The sequence below is a fragment of the Tenrec ecaudatus genome, chromosome 12 (genome assembly GCF_050624435.1).
Source record: "Tenrec ecaudatus isolate mTenEca1 chromosome 12, mTenEca1.hap1, whole genome shotgun sequence".
Classification (NCBI taxonomy): domain Eukaryota; kingdom Metazoa; phylum Chordata; class Mammalia; order Afrosoricida; family Tenrecidae; genus Tenrec; species Tenrec ecaudatus.
Genome location: NC_134541.1, coordinates 68,430,380 through 68,449,810, shown reverse-complemented (window position 1 = coordinate 68,449,810; position 19,431 = coordinate 68,430,380). Strand labels below are relative to the sequence as shown.

Sequence of the window (19,431 nt, the reverse complement as noted above, 5' to 3'; positions counted from 1 at the left end):
TTACCTGCTTCTATAGCTGTTTAGGCAATTGTGGATATAAATCTCTATTTGTCCATACATGTATCATACAAGTATCCTTGGTCTTGCTTCTCTAGAGAACCCTGGTGGCATAGCGCTTATGCATTGGCTGCTAAGGTCAAGGTCAACAGTTCAAAACCACGTGTTACACCACAGCAAAAGGAAGAAACATTTTAATGCAATAATGAATTACAGTCTCTGGAACACAGAGGGGAAGCTTACCCTGTTGTAGAGGGTTGTTCCGCATCAGAGTTGACTTGACGGGACCAGGAGAGGTTCTAAAGAAACAGAATGAGAAAAGATGAGTTGTCTAAATTGGTTCTGATGTCTGATGCAAGCCCTAAAGCTACTGTACATACCCCACATCTCTCGGTAAGTTTTGAGAAATCTATCACTACGAACCAAGAAGGTGTTTTCATCCCTGGCCCTGATGGCACAGTGATCATCCTCTGTGCTACAAAACACAAGAGCAGAAAGGTCAAACCAAGGGCAGCTCCCCTAACAAAAGACCAGGTTTTCTTCTCTCATGAAGAATTACAGTCTCAGAACCCACAGGAGCAGGTCTACTCTGTCCTGTAGGGTCCCCATGCGTCCAAATGACTGAGTTTGGGATGTGTGCCGATAATGGTGCTTAGGCTGTATCTGGAGCAAGACACCGCTGCATGGGCCCAGGAAACACCTCCCACGGTTTATGGCCTCCAGACCTCTACCTAGACTTAACTCATAGCAAGTTCCCAAAGTGAAGCCCAGGTGTTGGGCCAGGAACAGCTATGCTCTACCCCCCAAAAATATTCTAGAATTCCTTAACTTGTGCAGACAGAAACCTGCAGACTATGTGTCAGGATCGTTATAAAGGTTGTGCGATTATTGTGCAAGGAACATAAACTCTGATAAGTCTCAGTTTATTGATATGGCCCACTCAGCACAGATTCTCTGTCCAGTATTGGAGCTTGCGGGGTTGATGTAGTCATTCATTGGTTGGCCATCTACAGTAAGTCAAGCAGACGTATCAGACCTACAGTAGCATTCCCTAGGAGAGGGATCCAAAGGCTCAGGGAAAATGGCATGGGAGAGTGGACTTCTCAGAATAAAGCCATGGACGCAAAATCTGAGAGCCACGAGGGCACGCCTGTGAGCAGAACTGTAAGGAGCACATTTATGGAAGCAGCCCCAGCAGGGGGTCTGCAAAGGGAAAGCAAACAATTAAGCTGAGTGTGGTTTTCTGTTTGTTTGTTTTCCTTCAACAAACCTCTGCAGGCATAAGGCAACGTGACAACATATATGAAACTTTAAAAGAAATAACTGCCAAGCAAGGATCTTAAATCCAGCAAAATATGAAGAAGAAATAAGGGCATTTTCAGTCAAGGAGAATTCCAGAAATCCAAAGCAGCGGAATGAGTTATAAAAAAATACGAAGGCTATTCTATGGATGGAGAATCAAAAGGAAGAGCAAACATAAACCTGAGATCAATGAGCAAGGCAGTCCCCACCAGACAGTACCCAAGGTGAAGCAGTTCTGCAAATATGACACAAGACTGAAAAGAGAGAGCTACAAATATCAATCTGCAATGGAGACAAACACGAAGCAAATAGGGGGAGAAAAGTACATGCAAAGAAACTGTATGGAGAGGAAGGCAAGCAGTACACAAGAGAAACATGACCATCTTACACTAGATAAGAAAATAACTATCAAGGGAATGTCGTAAGAAATAGGAAAGAAACCTCATCAAAATGAAGAAAACCACAAAAGCCAACTCAGTAGTAAAATAACAGCAAACCAAGAAGGACAAGAAAATCCACAAGCACAAGGAATCCAGCACAGAAATTTATGTAAAACCAACTTACATAGACATCCTCTCCAAATGACTTCAGGTGCCTATCCAGGTGCAGAACGCAAGTCAGCACCGCCGAGGCATGTGCTTGCTGTGCCTGAAATAAACCTTCCAGGCTTGTAAGGCTCTGAAGTCCAGTAGCCTCCGAGTCAAATTGTAACCTGGGTCACTAAGGGCTACTGCATATTACATAATGATCTTTCGCCCTAGTCATGGTTCTGGTTAGCCACTTGGGGAGGCTGTCCCTATCCTTGGCCTGGGGACCCCGAGCATCTGTGTCGCTGGAGGTCGGTCACTGGCCGGAGCCCTAAGGCCAGTTGAAAGTACTCCCCGAGAGCAGCATGTCTCGGATCAGCGTCTCAACGGGTGTCTTGCCCACCAGGCGCATGAAGAACAGCTGAGAGATGAGTGAGGCTGGGACTGCGCGCAGGGCAGGCAGACGCAGCAGCAGGCGGCCGAAGCACTGGGGCTGGGCTGGGTACTGGGTCAGCATGTACTCGGTCAGGGCCACCTGCGCCTTCTCCTGCAGCCTCTCCACGTGTGCTGGGTCTGAGAGGCCACAGGCATCAAGAGTAAAGAGCGCGATGGCCTTGAGGCAGCCATACTCCGCCGAGTCCACCTGCAGGCGGCCCAGCTTGTCCACTTGCTCCTGGAAGGCGCGCACCTGGTCCATGAAGGCCACCGCCCGCTCGGCGGCCATGGGAGCGGTGTGCAGCCCGGCTGCGGCCAGCAGAGGCGCAGTGTGCAGGGTCAGGGCGGCCTCCGCCGCGTTCAGCAGGAACAGCTCGCTCCAGCTGAGCCGCAGCAGGGCCACCTGGTCGGCCACGGGCAGCTCGGGGAAGAAGGGCGCGTGGCGCGCCCACTCCACGGTGCTGAAGAGCAGCCGCGCCGCCAGCTCCACACACGTTATCGATGCCCAGCACCGCGCCCGCGCCGCCCGGGCCGAAGGCGCTCGCCGCGCCCGTGCCAAAGTGGCCGGCCACCGCCAGGTAGGGCTTGGCGCTCAGCAGCTGTGCGATCAGCTCCCACACTGGCTGGCCATGGAAGAGGTCTCCGCCCACCGCCTCCGCCAGCGCCAAGCCCGGGGGGGGGGGGGCTGCCGGAGACGCGGCGCCAGGACCTGGCGGCGAGTGGGGGCTGCGGCCCCGCTGCACGGCCTCTTTGCGCATGCCGACCGGAACACTTCTTGAGGCAACAGTACTGACACTGGTTCCGGTGGTGCTGGTCAATGTGGCAGTCACGGTTGGACCTGCAGGTGTAGCTGAGGTTGAGGAGTATGCTCCGCTTGAAGAAGCTCTTGCAGCCCTGGCAGGTGAGGACGCCCTAGTGCTTGCGCTCGCCTTGTCCCCGCACACCACACAGTCCACCTGCAGCCCCTGCCGCTCCTCGTCGCCCTGCTCGGCGTCGCTGGCGGCGCCCGGGGGCGAGGCCGAGTCCTCGGTGGCGGGCGGGTAGCCACCCACCTTGTCCACGCCATTCGCGTCTCCACCGCCGCCGGGGCCGCCCCAGCCTCCGGCCACCATGGCCATAGCCCCCGGGCCGCGGGTCCGGGGCGCCCCCGCTGCGCGTCGCTCTGGGGGTACCTCTCTCGGCGCAGGGGTCGCTAGCCGGCGCGCATCCGGTCCCGACGCACGGGGGCTCCCGCGGAACCCCCCAAAAAGTTTTGCAGCACCAACTTCTGCGGCCGGTGTGCGCGCCGGCGGAACTGGTCGGGCCGGTTCCAGGCCAATTTTCCCACGCGTGCGCGGGCCCGGGGTCGGGGGAGGCGCACTGGCGTTGAGGCCCGGGGGCCCCGGGGGCAGGAGCCCGGCCGCCCAGGGGCTCCGGCGGGGGCGCGCGGGCCATGGGCCGGCCCGAGCCGCGGCGGGGGCCACAGCCAACTTCGCGGGCCGCCCCGCGCACTCCTGAGGCTGGGGCCAAACTTTGGCCACAAGTTGCCCGGGCGGCCGCGGCGCGGGGAAGGGGCGGCGGGCGCGCGCTGGGGCCTGACGCTGCGCCTCCCAGGAACCCCTGCGCCCCTTGCCGCCGCTGCCGCCGTTATTTTGTTATATCGTTATTTTGTTACATCGTTACATCGTTACATCGTTATTTTGTCATATCTTGCTCTATCCCAAGTCTCCCTTCCCACATTTTCTGCCGTCCCTCTCCCAGGGAGGAGGTCACATGTGGATCCTTGTAATCAGTTCCCCCTTCCAACCCACTCACCCTATACTCTCCCAGCATCATCCCTCACACCCTTGGTCCAGAAGATATCATCCACCCTGGATTTCCTGTGCCTCCAGCCCTCATATTACCAATGTACAACCTCTGCCCTATCCAGCCCTCTAAGGTAGAATTCGGATCATGGTAGTTGGGGGGAGGAAGCATCCAGAATCTGGGGGAAAGCTTTGCTCTTCATCGGCACTACCTCGCACCCTGACTGACCCATCTCCTCTCCTAAACCCCTCTCTGAGGGGATCTCCAGTGGCCGACGCTTGGGCCTTGGGTCTCCACTCTGCACTTCCCCCTTCATTCATTATGGTATATATATATATATATATATATATATATATATATATATATATATATATATATATATATATATATATATATATATATATATACATATATATATATATATACACACATGCACACATATTCTTTTTTTTTTGCATGATGCCTTGTACCTGGTCCCTTTGGCACCAAATATGGATTTCTTAAATTGGTTTTCCAACCTATTTAGTCTTGACGGGGATACGTCTACTACCCGTACTAATCCATGGTCTGAAATAGCAAAGATAATATTAAAGTAGCACCTAAAGTAGATGACATGCTGGATAAAGGAGATGCTCTTGGCAATCGTATATTTGATATTTTCCAGGAGTTTTGTGAAAATGACAAGTATAGCGAAGCTGGTTGGCTGGTCCTTCATACGATGGAAAGTGTTATTAAGGAGAGGGATGATCTCAGAGCCTCAAAAGCACGCCTCACATGCAGACTAACAGATTTGAAAATTTCCATCTGTGCTACAAAGGAGAGCCTTCCCTCCTCTAGTAAAAGAGCTGACATTGCTGAGAACCAGGTCCAGAGTCTCATTATACGAGTGGCTGAATGACAACGGCAGCTGAATTGCAGATCTAGAGCAGTGTCTGAAACCAAAGTAAGGGCATTCATTGGGAAAAGTTGGGACCCTGAAACATGGGATGGGAACATAGGGGCTGATGATCCGGAAGTAGAGGATATTGAGCCCTTAGAAACACCTGAGCAGATTAGCCAAACGATTCAAGTTGATAGGCCAGGTGGGGCTGCATCAGTAGCATTACCTGAGGAAGATGCCTCGCAAGGTATTGCTGAGAGCACCCAGGAAACACCCTCAGCACCCATTATTTCCACTAGACCTGTCACTAAAATGAAGTCTCAGAAACCTCCTAAAGGTGAGGTTGAGAAGATTATCCAAGAAGAAGTGCGCTACACACATAAAGACCTGCTTGAGTTCTCAAATACGTACAAGCAAAAGCCTGGAGAATACCCCTGGGAATGGTTACTCAGGGTGTGGGATACTGGTGCACGAAATGTAATATTAGACCAGTCTGAGTTTCTGGATATGGGACCCCTAAGCACAGACTCTTCTTTCAATGTCTCTGCGAGACAGGCTAAAAAAGGATCTAAGTCTTTATTTGGTTAGTTCAGTGAAGCATGGACTGCCAGATGGCCTAGATTAGACCAACTTGAAGACCCTGACCTGCCTTGGTACACTGTAGAGGAAGGCATCCAAAAGCTTAGAGAAATTGGTATGTTAGAATGGATCTATCAAGATATTCCCATAGATCCAAAAAGGGGGTGACCTGAAGACATACCCTTTACCATAACCATAAGGAACAAGTTTGTGAAGTGGGCCCCAGCATCTCTTAAGACTCCTGTAATTGCTATTCTATGTGCACCAGGATTAACAGTGGCCACTGCCCGAAGCGAACTCCGACATTTGCCCACAATGGGGCTGATTGGTCCCCGTGATGGTAGAGGGCAGGTGTCAGCACTGGATCCACGGAGATAGGGTGGGCGTGGTTCTAATAGACAACGAGTTTTCAATAACAATCAAAGCAACCTGTCTCGTGTGGAATTATGGCATTGGCTACTTAGCCGCAGTGTCCCTAGGAATGAAATGGATGGGAAGCCTACTAAATATTTACGTGATCTGTACAGGCAAAAGAATGGTAGATCAGGCGAACAGCAGAATAGACAGTCACGATCGCTCAATCAATTCCCAGACCTGAGCCAGTTTACAGACCCACAACCCCTTGAATGAAGGGGAGGCCGGGTCCCTTGTAAGGAGGATCCTGCTACATCACTGAAGGTTTATACTGTTAGTCTTCCTTCTAGCCTTCCCCAAAGGGACCTGCGGCCTTTCACAAGAGTGACTGTTCATTGGGGGAAAGGAAATAATCAAACTTTTCGGGGATTACTAGACACCGGCTCAGAACTGACACTAATTCCAGGAGACCCAAAATGTTTCAAAGGCCCACCAATCAGAGTGGGGGCTTATGGAGGTCAAGCTATCAATGGAGTTTTAGCTCAAGTACGCCTCACTGTGGGTCCAGTGGGCCCCGGGACCCATCCTGTGGTTATTTCCCCAGTTCCAGAATGCATCATTGGAATAGACATACTTAGTAACTGGCAGAACCCCCATATCGGATCCCTAAAATGTGGAATAAGGGCTATCATGGTAGGAAAGGCCAAGTGGACACCATTAGAATTGCCATTACCTAGGAAAAGAGTAAACCAAGAGCAATACCGCATGCCTGGAGGGATTGCAGAGATCAGTGCCACCATCAAAGACTTGAAAGATGCAGGGGTGGTGATTCCTACTACCTCCCCCATTTAGTTCACCAATTTGGCCTGTAACGAAGACAGATGGATCCTGGAGAATGACAGTGGATTATCGTCAGCTCCAATTGCAGCTGCTGGCCCAGATGTGATTACATTGCTTGAGCAAATTAATACTTCTCCTGGTACATGGTATGCAGCTATTGATCTGGCTAATGCCTTCTTCTCCATACCAGTCTCAAAGGCCCACCAGAAGCAGTTTGCCTTCACCTGGCAAGGGCAACAATATACTTTCACAACTCTCCCCCAGGAGTACATCAACTCTTCTGCCCTGTGCCATAATTTAGTCCGAAGGGACCTTGACCACCTGTCTATTCCACAGCATGTCACACTGGTCCATTATATTGATGACATTATGCTGATTGGACGCACTCAGGAGGATGTATCAAAGACTCTAAATTCATTGGTACAATATCTGCGTACAAGGGGTTGGGAAATTAACCCAACAAAGATTCAGGTACCCTCCACATCAGTACAATTTCTAGGGGTCCAGTGGTGTGGGGCATGTCGAGATATTCCTACTAAAGTGAAGGATAAGCTATTACATTTAGCTCCCCCAACGACTAAAAAAGAGGCACAACGCCTAGTGGGCCTCTTCGGATTTTGGAGGCAACATATTCCTCACTTGGGTGTTCTACTTCGACCTATTTATCAAGTGACACGAAAAGCCTCCATTTTTGAGTGGGGCCCAGAACAAGAAAAGGCTCTTCAACAAGTGCAGGCTGCCGTGCAAGCTGCTTTGCCACTGGGACCATATGATCCAGCTGACCCAATGGTGCTAGAGGTGTCAGTTGTAGATCAAGATGCAGTGTGCAGTCTTTGGCAGACCCTTATTCGTGAATCACAGCGTAGATAGACCATTGGGATTTTGGAGTAAAGTCTTGCCATCCTCTGCAAGCAACTACTCCCCCTTTGAAAAACAGCTGTTGGCCTGTTACTGGGCCTGGCTGGAGACTGAAGGCCTCACCATGGGCCACCAAGTCACCATGAGGCCTGAATTACCTATCATGAAGTGGCTATTGTCTGACCCACGTAATCATAAAGTTGGATGTGCGCAGCAACACTCCCTTGTTAAATGGAAGTGGTATATATGAGATCGGGCCAAAGCAGGACCTGAAGGAACAAGTAAGCTGCAAGAAGAAGTGGCCCAAATGCCAACAGTCTCCACTCCTGTTACATTGCCTCCGTTCTCCCAGTCTGCACCTATGGCCTCCTGGGGAGTTCCTTACCATACTTTAAGTGAAGACCAAAAAAGTCATGCTTGGTTTACGGTCGGCTCTGCACGATATGCAGGTGCCACTCATAAGTGGACAGCAGCAGCACTACAGCCCTTTTCTGGGATCTCCGTAAAGGACAGTGGTGAAGGGATATCTTCCCAATGGGCAGAACTTCGAGCAGTGCACCTGGCCGTTCAGTTTGCATATAAGGAAAAATGACCAGATGTGAGATTATATACTGATTCATGGGCTGTGGCTAATAGCTTGGCTGAATGGTCAGGGAATTGGAAGGACCATGATTGGAAAATTGGTGACAAGGAGGTATGTGGATAGACTTCTCTGAATGGGCCAAGAAAGTAAAGTTAATTGTATCTCACGTGAATGCTCACCAAAGGATTACCTCTGAAGAGGAGGACTTTAATAATCAAGTGGATAAGATGACACACGCTGTGGAGACTGGTCCTCCTCTTTCCTCTGCCACCCCTGTTATCGCCCAATGGGCACATGAACAAAGTGCACATGGCGGCAGGGATGGAGGTTATGCATGGGCACAGCAACATGGACTTCCACTCACCAAGGCTGACTTGGCCACTGCCACTGCTGAGTGTCCATTTGCCAGCAACAGAAACCAATATTACGTTCAAGAGATGGGACAATTCCTCGGGGAGATCAACCAGCAAGTAGGTGGCAGGTTGATTCCATAGGACCACTTCCATCATGGAGGGGACAGCGTTTTGTTCTTACTGGAATAGACACCTACTCTGGATATGGATTTGCCTTCCCTGCACGTGATGCTTCTGCCAAAACTACTATTTGTGGACTCAAAGAATGCCTCATGCACCGGCATGGCATCCCACATAGCTTTGCTTCAGATCAAGGAGCTCACTTCACAGCAAATCCAGTGTGGCAATGGGCCCATTCCCATGGAATCCACTGGCCGTATCATGTTCCTCATCATCCTGAAGCTGCCAGCTTGATGGAACGATGGAATGGGCTCCTAAAGACGCAATTACGACGCCAAGTAGGTGGCAACAACTTGCGGGGCTTCCTGATCTCCAGGAAGCTGTATACGCTCTAAACCAGCGGCCAATATATGGTGCTGTGTCTCCAAGAGCCAGAATTCATGGGTCCAGGAACCAAGGGGTGGAAGCTGGAGTGGCACCACTCACTATTACTCCTAGTGATCCCCTTGAAGCATGTTTGCTTCCTGTCCCAACAACCCTGTGTTCCTCAGGCCTGGAGGTCCTGGTCCTGAAGAAAGGAACTCTCCCACCTGGAAACACAGCACGGATTCCACTGAAGTGGCAGCTGAGAATGCCCCCTGGCCACTTTGGACTTCTCATGCCTTTGGATCAACAGGTCAGGAAGAGTGTCACCGTACTAAGTGGTGTGATTGATCCTGATGACAGAGTTAACAGGACAATGCTACAAATGGCAAAAGAAACGAAATAACAAACAATTAGGGCAGACGTGAATAACTTGGAAAACGTGAAAACAATGCAAACAAATCAATGCAGTAAAATAGTTGTTTCTTTGAACAGATTAACAGAATAGGTAGGCCACTGCAAACCTAACCAAAGAAAGAAAGGAACATATAACAATAGTCACGCCACTGAGGGATAAAACAGGGAAAACTACAATGGGCTCTAATGATATTTAAAGCTGAATTGTATAGTACTATGAGTACCGTTACACCAATGAATTCAACATCCTGGAAGACATGGACAAATACCCTCCCAGATGGACCACAAGCAACTCAACAGACTCAGAGAAATAGAGAAAATAGACAAGGTTATCAAGAAAATGTCAACTAAAATATCCCCTGGGCCAGATGGCTTCACAGGAAAATGCTGGCAAGCATTCAGGCAAGAGCTGACAACAATCCTACACAAATGGCCAACTCCCAAATTTTCTCTATGAATCTAGCAGATTACCGATAGTTAAAGTGGGGAAGGATCCACAAGGATTGAGAATGACATTCTGATCTTTCTAATGAACATTGATTCAAAATCCTTAACAAAATACTGGTCAATATAATTCAAAATATGATAAAACGAATAATTCTCCATGAACAAGTGGGATTCATTCCAAGGATGCATGGAGGTTTCAACATCTGCAAGTCCATTAGCCTTATTCAGGGTATTGGTAAGAAAGAGGAATAAAACCACATGATAATATCAATACACACAGAAAAAACATTCAATATCATCCAGCACCCGTTCCTGTTTAACACATTACAAAGATCGGAATGGAAGGGAAATTCTTCAAGATAATATAAAAATTCTTCTAATTTGCCCTCTACAACAAGCTATATATGAAGCTACAAATGAAAAGTTAACACCAAAATTTGTATTCAGTGGAAAAAAGACAAAGGAATCGCGCTGAAAATGTCAACCAGGCAAGATGCCCCTTGCACCCTCTTCTATTTAACAACATTCTGGGGTTCCTAGTTAACAACATAAGGGAAAGGAAAGAGATCAGTGGTATACATCTGAGGAAAAAGAGGTGAAATTATCTTTATTCTCAGGTGATATAATTTTTTTTTGTGATATAATTTTATAAACAGAAAACCCAAAAGCTCCACAAGGGGAGTGCAGGAAGTGATAGAGGAATATGGCAGAGTGGAAGCATACAAGATCAGCAAACAGAAGGCTATGGAACTACTATATCCATCAGAATAGTCCATGGAAGAGAAGATAAACAATTTAGTACCCTTCACAATAATACAGCACAAATTGAAGTTGGAAACAGAAAGACTTCTCCCAAGTTGTTTCGCCTAAATATATGGCAAACTTAGCTGCCTCCTACACGTGGTAAGTGACTATCCACTTGGAGGTCAACAGAAGTAGGTCAGAGGTTATTCTCCCTAAGGGTTATCAGCTATCTAGAGGAATCAGACTGCAGTCTGTCACACCCTAAGTAGGGCCCACCTCCTTCTGATAAGGGCAGTAAATTGTTTTCTTGTAGGAAAGCCCAGGGAGGTCAAGGCCACTCAAGAGTGACCAAGGTAGGCCGCCATCATGAATGAATGGTTCGCCCTCCTTGTCACACGTATATCTCTAATTCCACCCTTTCCTGTCATGCCGTCACCCGAGCTCATCCGCTTGCTGTTCCGCTTATGCACATTGTATATCCCCCCCATTGATTGTATTGGCTATTGTACAACCCCTTTCTGTGATGTATGTCTCTACCTGCAATTAGGAGCCATGCATACCCCCAAAGATATATAAGCCTTGGTTAGCAGTAAATCTCTCCTGCACTCTCTCCTGGCCTGTACCACCAAGAGGAGCTGAGATGATCATGCAACCATGAAATGTGTTTGACTCCATTATTTCAACATATCTTCTGTCTCTTCTTATTCTCTATGACTTGACTTTAGTCTTTACTTATTATCCCTGTATAATTGTGCCTACTGAACCCATGATGATGTGTTAAGGGCTGGATACGTTGACAAATTTAAATACCTAGGGGTATACCTAACCAAAAAGCCCAAAACGATTTGAATGTGGAGAACTACAGAACACTATTACAAGAAACCCCAAAGTGACCTCCAGAAATGGAAGGATATCCCATGGTCATACATCAGAACACGTAGTATAGCAAAGATTTCTGTCATGCCCAAGGTACTAGACAAATGTAATGGTACTCTACTACATGTACCAACATCCTTTGTCAATGAATTGGAAAACACTGACTAGCAATTTCATATGGAAAGAGAAGAAGGCCAGAATTCTCAGGGAACTCTTCAAGAAGAAGGATAAAGTCGAAGGACTTGCTTTACCTGACTTTAGCACCTACGATTGAACCACCATGGTGAAAACCGCATGGTACTGTTATAATGACAGATGTTCGGACCAATTGAATAGAACGAAAACCTAGAAATGAAATCATCAGCATAGAGACAACTGATCGTTGATAAGGACCCCAAAATTATCAAATGAGAAGCTGATGCCCTCTTCAACAAGTGTTACTAGAAAAACACCCAACACAAAAGGTAAGGCAAACAAATGGCGTGAAAGGTATTCACTTGGGGAAGGAAGAGGTGAAGCTATCGTTGTTTGAAGATGATATGATTTTATATATGGAAAATCCCAAAAGCACCTGAGGGGAGTGCAGGAAGTGAGAGGGGAATATCGCAGAGTGGCAGGTTACAACACCAACAAACAGAAGTGTATCAGACTGCAATACACATCGAATAAGACCACAGAAGAGGAGATACCAAAAGATGGTACCCTTGACAATAGCAAAGCACAAATGGAAATAACTAGGGCTATACCTGAGTAAAAGAACAAAATATTTATATGAGGAAAGCTACAGAACACTATTACAAGAAAGCAAGGGTGAACTCAACCAATGGAAGGATAGCCCATGCTTATGGATTGGAAGTCTCAACCTAGTGAATATGCCAGTTTTGGCCAAGGCACTATCTAAGTTTAATGCAAAATCCCAATGAAATTACCCTCCTCTTTCTTCAAAGAAATGGAAAACCTGATTACCAACTCCTTATGGAGAGAGAAGAAGCCCCGAATTAGCCCAGAACTCCTCAAAAGGAAGGATACAGTGGGAGGGCTTCCTTTACCTGACTTTGGCATATGTTATACAACCACGGTGGTCAAATCCACATGGTATTGATACAATGACAGGTACGCAGACCAATGGAAAAGAACAACACGCAGGAATCAGATCATCAGCATACAGACAACTGATCTTTGATAAGGGCCCCCAAAATATCAAATGGGAAGCAGATGCCCTCTTCTACAAGTGGTGCTGGAAAAAATGGAGATCTACCTGTGGAAAAATGAAGTAAGACCTTTATCTCACTCCATGCAAAGGGATCAACTCAAGGTAGACCACCGAGCTCAAGGTAAAATCCTAAACAATTAGGGCCATCAATGAGGGGAAAAGGACACACCTGAGAACTTTGGGGCAGGAAATACTTAGGCTATCAGAAATAGGGAAGGACATACATACAGAGGAGTCACCAATTGAGAAATGGTATATACTGAAGATAAGACACCTATGTACATCGAAATAATTCACCAAGAGTGTACTAAGGCAGTCCACGGACTGGGAAAACATCTTTAGCAATGACAAATCAGACAAAGGCCTCATTACTAAAATCTACACTATTCTGCTAGCTTCCCAAAAGAGAAAAACCTATTTCCCACTGAGGAGGTGGGCAAAGGACCTGAACAGAAGTTTCACAGGGGGCAAAAATCAGAATGGCCAACAAACATATGAGAAAATGTTCCCGATCTTTAGCCATAAGAGAAATGCAAATGAAAACAACAATGAGGTACCACCTAATGCCTTCAAAGAAAGCCCAATTCAAAGAATCAGAAAGCAACAAGTGTTGGAGGGGCTGTGGTGAGATAGGAGCTATCATCCACTGCTGGTGAACCTGTAGGTATATACAGCCACGATGGCAATCCATTTGGTGATTTCTAAAGCAGATGGAAAATTACCTATCTTACGACCCAGAAATCCTCTACTGGACATATACCCAGAGAGGCAAGGAACAAGCCACGGCCAGACAGCTGCGCTCTAATGTTCCTTGCGCCGCAATTCACAAAGGCAAAGAGTTGGAAACAACCCAAATTTCCATCAACATACGAATGGATTAAAAAACCGTGGTACATAAATGTAATGGAGCACTACACATCACTAAAAAGTACTGATGAACGCAATAAGCACATCGCCTCAAGGGAAGAGCTGGATGATATTATGCTAAGTGAAGTAATCCATGCACAAGAGGACAAGTACAACACGATTTCGCTGAGGTAAGCTTAAAAAAATGCAAAAGGGGCGTAGGGCAAGAGCAAATGTACACAAACGTTCCTGAGTGAGGTCCAGGTAGTATGGAATGGGACAGACCAAATCCAGGGGGTACATATGGTAGCCAACTGAAAAGGAAAAGGTAAAAATAAAAAGGAAAAAAAGGAGAAATGGATAGTGGAGAAAAGGGCACTGACCCACCCAAGGCGAGGGTATTGTTTATATCTCCATAGGGAAATAGGGACCGGGCTTCATGCCGGTGCTCCAAGATGTGAATGCAATATACTGGCATGAAGCAGGGAACCAAGAGAAAGGTCTGAGGGCCAGGCCCCAATCCCTACTTCGTGGACAGCCACCCCTCCCCAGAGAAGAATTTACATCAGAGGACCGCATTGAAGCTATAGCTCAGGGAGAGTGACATGTCTGATCAGAGCACTGGGGAGCAAATGACGGGCGAGGAAGAGAGAGTGGAGCACACCCTGGCCCACCAAGCCTTGAGGATGATATCCCCACTCAGAGCAGCCAATGCACAGAGAGGACCATATGGCTGGCCCCACTATGAGACACGACATCCCTCACTGACACATAGCCCTTCAGGGGACAACACTGGAGACAGTGGGGGATTTGTGCCCGATCTGACACCACCATACCGAGGCAAAACTCTGGAGGAATGCAACAGAACAGCACGGGGAGCAGAACAAGGAAGTCCTGTGGAGTACCACAAACGACTTTTGGTCCAGTGCGTGTAACCCAATCAGACTCAACCAGAGAACACTCCTAAAGGTCAGCAAACAGGCCGTGAACCATTTACAGGCTTTCCCTTTTTTGTGTCATTGGCTTTTTGGTGGTGCCATAGTTTTGCTTCCTTTTGTCACTTTCTTTTGCTCTGTCTTGTTTTTTGTGTGCATATTATGATCTCTTCAGGTCTATGTCTAGAAGATAGGCTGGATAAACCATCTGGAGGGGAAAGCAATGGGACCAGTGTTCCCCGGGGTACATGGCAAAGGGGGAGGTGGAGGAAAGGAAGTGGTGTTAATCAACCGAGGGACAAGGGAACGACAAGTGATCCAAAATCAGTGTCGAGGCGTGTGTAAGAGGCCTGTTAGGACTTGATCAAGGGCAATGTAACCAAGAGGAATTACTGAAACCCAAAAGAAGGCTGAGCATGACAGTGGGACAAGAGGAAAGTAAAAGGAAATCAAGGAAAGAACTAGTAGGCAAAGGGCATTTATAAAGGTCTAAATACAGGCGTGTACATGTATAAATATATTTAAATATCTTGATGGGGAAATAGATCTATGTGCATATATTTACTTATAGGTTTAGTATTGAGGTAGCAGATGGACATTGATCCTCCACTCAAGTACTCCTCAGTTCAAGAACACTTTGTTCTATTAACTTGGAAGACCATGATGCTCACCTTCCCAACATGTTTGCTCAAGACATATGTGTGCATAAGCAAAGGAGGTGAAGAAAGCTGATGGTGTCCAGCTTTCAAAAGATATAGCATGTGGGGTCTTAAAGGCTTGAACATAAACATCGGCCATGTAACTCGGAAGCCACAAAACCCTATGGAAGAAGCACACCAGCCTTTGTGACCACGAGGTGAAGACAGAATAAGATACCAGGCATCAAAAACCAAACTAATAACACAATGCAAATGATGGAATTCAGAGTGGAGATCCAAAGCCCATCCAGAGACAAGTGGACATTCCCTCACACAAGGGTCAAGGGAAAGAACAGGACAGCCAGGGTGCAGCATAACACCGAGAGAACACACAATGTTCCTTAGTTCTGTCATTCTTCCCCTCCACCTCACTCTCATGACCCGAGTTTCAACTCACAATCAAGCTACACTTGAGCATATGCCCTGGCGCAGATAAGATCTTTCGACATACTGAATCCAGAACTGGTCATCCATGTGGAACAGGAATGGGAGGTGCGATACCTGTTGGTAGGGGGAAGGTGGGAGGAGAAATGGGAGACGCTGGTAACCGACTACAGTGATGAATGTATAATCACCCCACCTCACAGCCACGGGGACAAACAACAGTAACTTGGGTGAAGGGAGACAGCGGGCACTGTAAGATATCAAAACAATAATAATTTAGCATGGATGAGGGTCCCATGATGGTGGGAGAGTATGGAAAAAGGGGGGAAAAAAGAGGAGCCGACGCCAAGGACTCAAAAAGAAAGAAACCGTTTAGAAAAGGATGATGTCTAAGTATGCACAAATGTTTCAGTACAACTGATGTATAGGTTGTTATGAGAGGTGTGACAGCCCCAAGAAAATGATTTATTTAAAAAATTTTAAAAAGCAGAGAAGGCAAGTGGACACGGGAAATATGCAACAATGGACTCAGGCAGAGGAACAATTGTGAGGCTGGGGCAGGACTGGGCAATGCTGCACATGAGGTCGCTAAGGGTCTGAACTGACTTGATGGCACTTAACAGCAATAAACCACTTTGACACAGGAGGCCTCACTGCAACTGGTCTTGTTTTTCATAATGAAGGCAGAGGGAGAAGACCAATCATTTCCTGCGGCTCACAGTGCAATGTTTAACCAAACACTGTTGAGATCCTGGACATTGTATTGGTTCCTCTTGGTAAATGGCTGGTCACTATAACTCTTTTCTGTACCTTCCCCCTTGTGAGTGTCTAGAGGGAGGATTAGGGTCGATTGCCTTGTCTTATAAGGGGTATCAATGGGCTATCACAGGAGCGAGGCAGACAAACACTAAAGAAATCCAAATTGTACTCACTTTAGTGAGAGCGATGCCTTTATTGTTTGATTTTGCAAAATTGGGCAGAGGGGCACATCTCACAATCTCTCCACAAGAATTTAATCCCTTCACGTATCGGGCATCAAAGACCCAGAAGAAAATATTATTTCAATGTGAATGAGGGGGAGTGTGGAGACCCAAAGTCTATCTGGAGACAACTGGACATCCCCTTACATAAGGGTCACAAGGAAGAGATGATCCAGTCAAGGTGTAGTATAGCACCAATGAAACATACAACTTCCCTCTAGTTCTTTAATGCTCCCCCCCCCACTAGCATGACACCAATTCTACCTAAATATGGCTAAACCAGAACATGTGCACGGGTACAGGTAAGAGCTGGAAACACAGGGAATGCAGGACAGATAAACCCCTCAGGACCAATATTGAAAGTAGCAATACCAAGAGGGTAAAGGGAAGGTGGGAGGAGCAAGGGGAAACAGATCATAATGATCTATCTATAACCCCCCTCTGTGTTAGGGTTCTCTAGAGAGACAAAACCAGATTTCTAATAATTATATATAAATATATATTTATAAAGATAGATATATAATATAAGAAATGAACTGTTAAATTATATACAGATAGATAGATATATAATACAATAAATGAACAGTTAAATTATAAAGCAGTACAAATGGCTCAGTGCAACTCACTCCCAAGAGAGAGAGTTGTGAGACCCTGGCATTCCTTCAAGTCTTGAGGGCCGCCAGCTAGTCCTCTGTAGAGAGATCCAGGCTATCCCAGCACAGGTAGCAAACAATAAGGCAGGGCACCAACAGTAAATCCCCAGATCAAGAGATGTAAATTCCAATTGTATGGCAAAGGAGGTCTTAAAGGGACCTCAAATTACAGCAACACAATTCACAGACAGTGTAGCTTGAGGCACAGAATAAGCAAGACAGCCGCACATTGGTCCGATGATCAAAGAGCGAGAGACAGTAAAGGCAAGGCTTGCCAAGCCATTTATTTTCTGCACTTCAGTTAATCCCACATGGGTTTATCAGCCAGGCTGGCACAATAAACTAACTACCGCACCCTCTGAGAGGGACAAACAACAGAAAAATGGGTGAAGGGAGACATCAGTCAGTGTAAGACATGAAAAAAAAATTTATAAATTATCAAGGGTTCATGTGGGAGGGAGGGTGGGAAAGTGAGGGGGAAAATGAGGAGCTAAAAAAAAAATGAGCTGATACCAAAGGCTCAAGTAGAAAGAAAATGTTTTTAAATTGATGATGGCAACATATGTACAAATGTGCTTGACACAATGGGTGGATGGATGGGTGGGTGGGTGGGTGGGTGGATGGATGAATGGATGGATGGATCGTGATAAGAGCTGTACGAGCGCTCAATAAAACTATTTTTTTTTAAAAAAGCATTTTATCCCCTAGTTTGAAAGCCTCTTCCCCCAGCCTCATTGGCTGAATACTGTGAGGTGAACACACTTTCCTGAATGGCACCTACTTCTTTAATTTAAAATTTCTCTCTCCAGAGCAGATTCCCTCCCTCTTCCCACCTATCATTCTTAATTGATCCAGCTCACATATTTCATACCCAAGGTGCGTGGGTCCTAGTAATTGTAATACCAGCTATCAACTGGTGGCCTAGCACTTTAGTAACTACTTGATTATTTGTTACCTGATTGCTGAAGATGGACCCGACTGGTGACTCATTTCTCACACCACTGTACCACCAGAGCTCCTGCCGTGGCCTTAGCTAATTAATCTTCTAATTGCTGTCTCTACAGTTTTATCATCATGAATTTCTATGCAGAAATCTGACTCATAGTGACCCTATAGGACAGGGTACAACTGCCCTTGTGAGTTCTCAAGACTGTAACTCTTTATGAAAGTGGAAAGCAGCCTCTTTCGCTTGGAGTTGTTGGTAGTTTCAAGCTGCTGACCTTGCAGCTAGCAGCCCAACGTGTAAACCACTACACCACCAAGAAAATGCTTTGACTCAAGCCAAATAAGCAGTGCCACAGAACCAAGGCCTAGAGGCCACAGAAGAAGGAGTGCTTTTGAAGTACATGTTACTGTTACTGAAGATAGTTGGAGCTAGGCCTTGTAGAGAAAAAAACAAAAACAGGTGGCCTTTAAGATTCTGGTCCATTGCTATTCAAAGGTGTGAAGACATACTACATCTTGACAGAAAAATAAGTCTTGGCCCTCACGAAAGAATCCTCAGTAGAAATAGGGACAGCATGCTCTATAGAAGGATGGGTAAAAGTCCTCTTGGCCAAGGCAACAGGAGCTTGAAGCAAAGCAGTACCTTGGTGAGATAACATGTCTATCTGCAACAATGTGGTAACTTATTCCCTGTCCCCTGTCCAAAGTGTTACAGGGTTATTTGGGACCTATTAAATTTATACAGGAAATGTCCACTGGTCACCAACAGGTAGCTCTACAGGCCCCTGGATGTGTCAAGGAGGGGGCAAGCACACCCCTGGCTGATGCCTAGTGAATAATAATTGCCATGTAAGCCAGTCTACCAAGTTGTCACATGTTGCTATCTGGCTCTTTACTGACACCATATGGAGAAAACCAGCAATCACTGGGCCAAACTGAGTGCAGCATGACTAGGGGCCACCCAGAAACTCCATGCTTGGACAATTTGGACTTGCTCCGACAGTGAAGAAAAGCCTTATTTTATACTGAGAGAAAATTAATGAATGGGAGACCTTTGGATTGGCTGGAATTTATTGTGATATCTCAGATAAATTTTAAAAACCCAATACAAAAGTAACTGAATCATGTCCCAGTCTAAATAGTATGGTCCCCAATGGGCCCTGTAGAAGCAAATGCTCTAGTAGCGGTGAGAGCTGTTGTGGATTCACAGAAATACTACTGTGTGGATACATAGAAATGGAGGGCGGTGAGGTGCTCAAACCAAATGGAAGCAAGCCCAAGGAGTAAAACTACTATCAGAAAGCAAGTAAAGTAGAC

General features: G+C 46.7%; 1 pseudogene; it reads right to left on the bottom strand.

Annotated features, from left to right (window-relative positions):
- Window positions 1–2,142: 2,142 nt before the first annotated feature.
- LOC142423405 (nuclear receptor subfamily 2 group F member 6 pseudogene) lies at window positions 2,143–3,379 on the bottom strand (annotated as a pseudogene).
- Window positions 3,380–19,431: the final 16,052 nt, after the last annotated feature.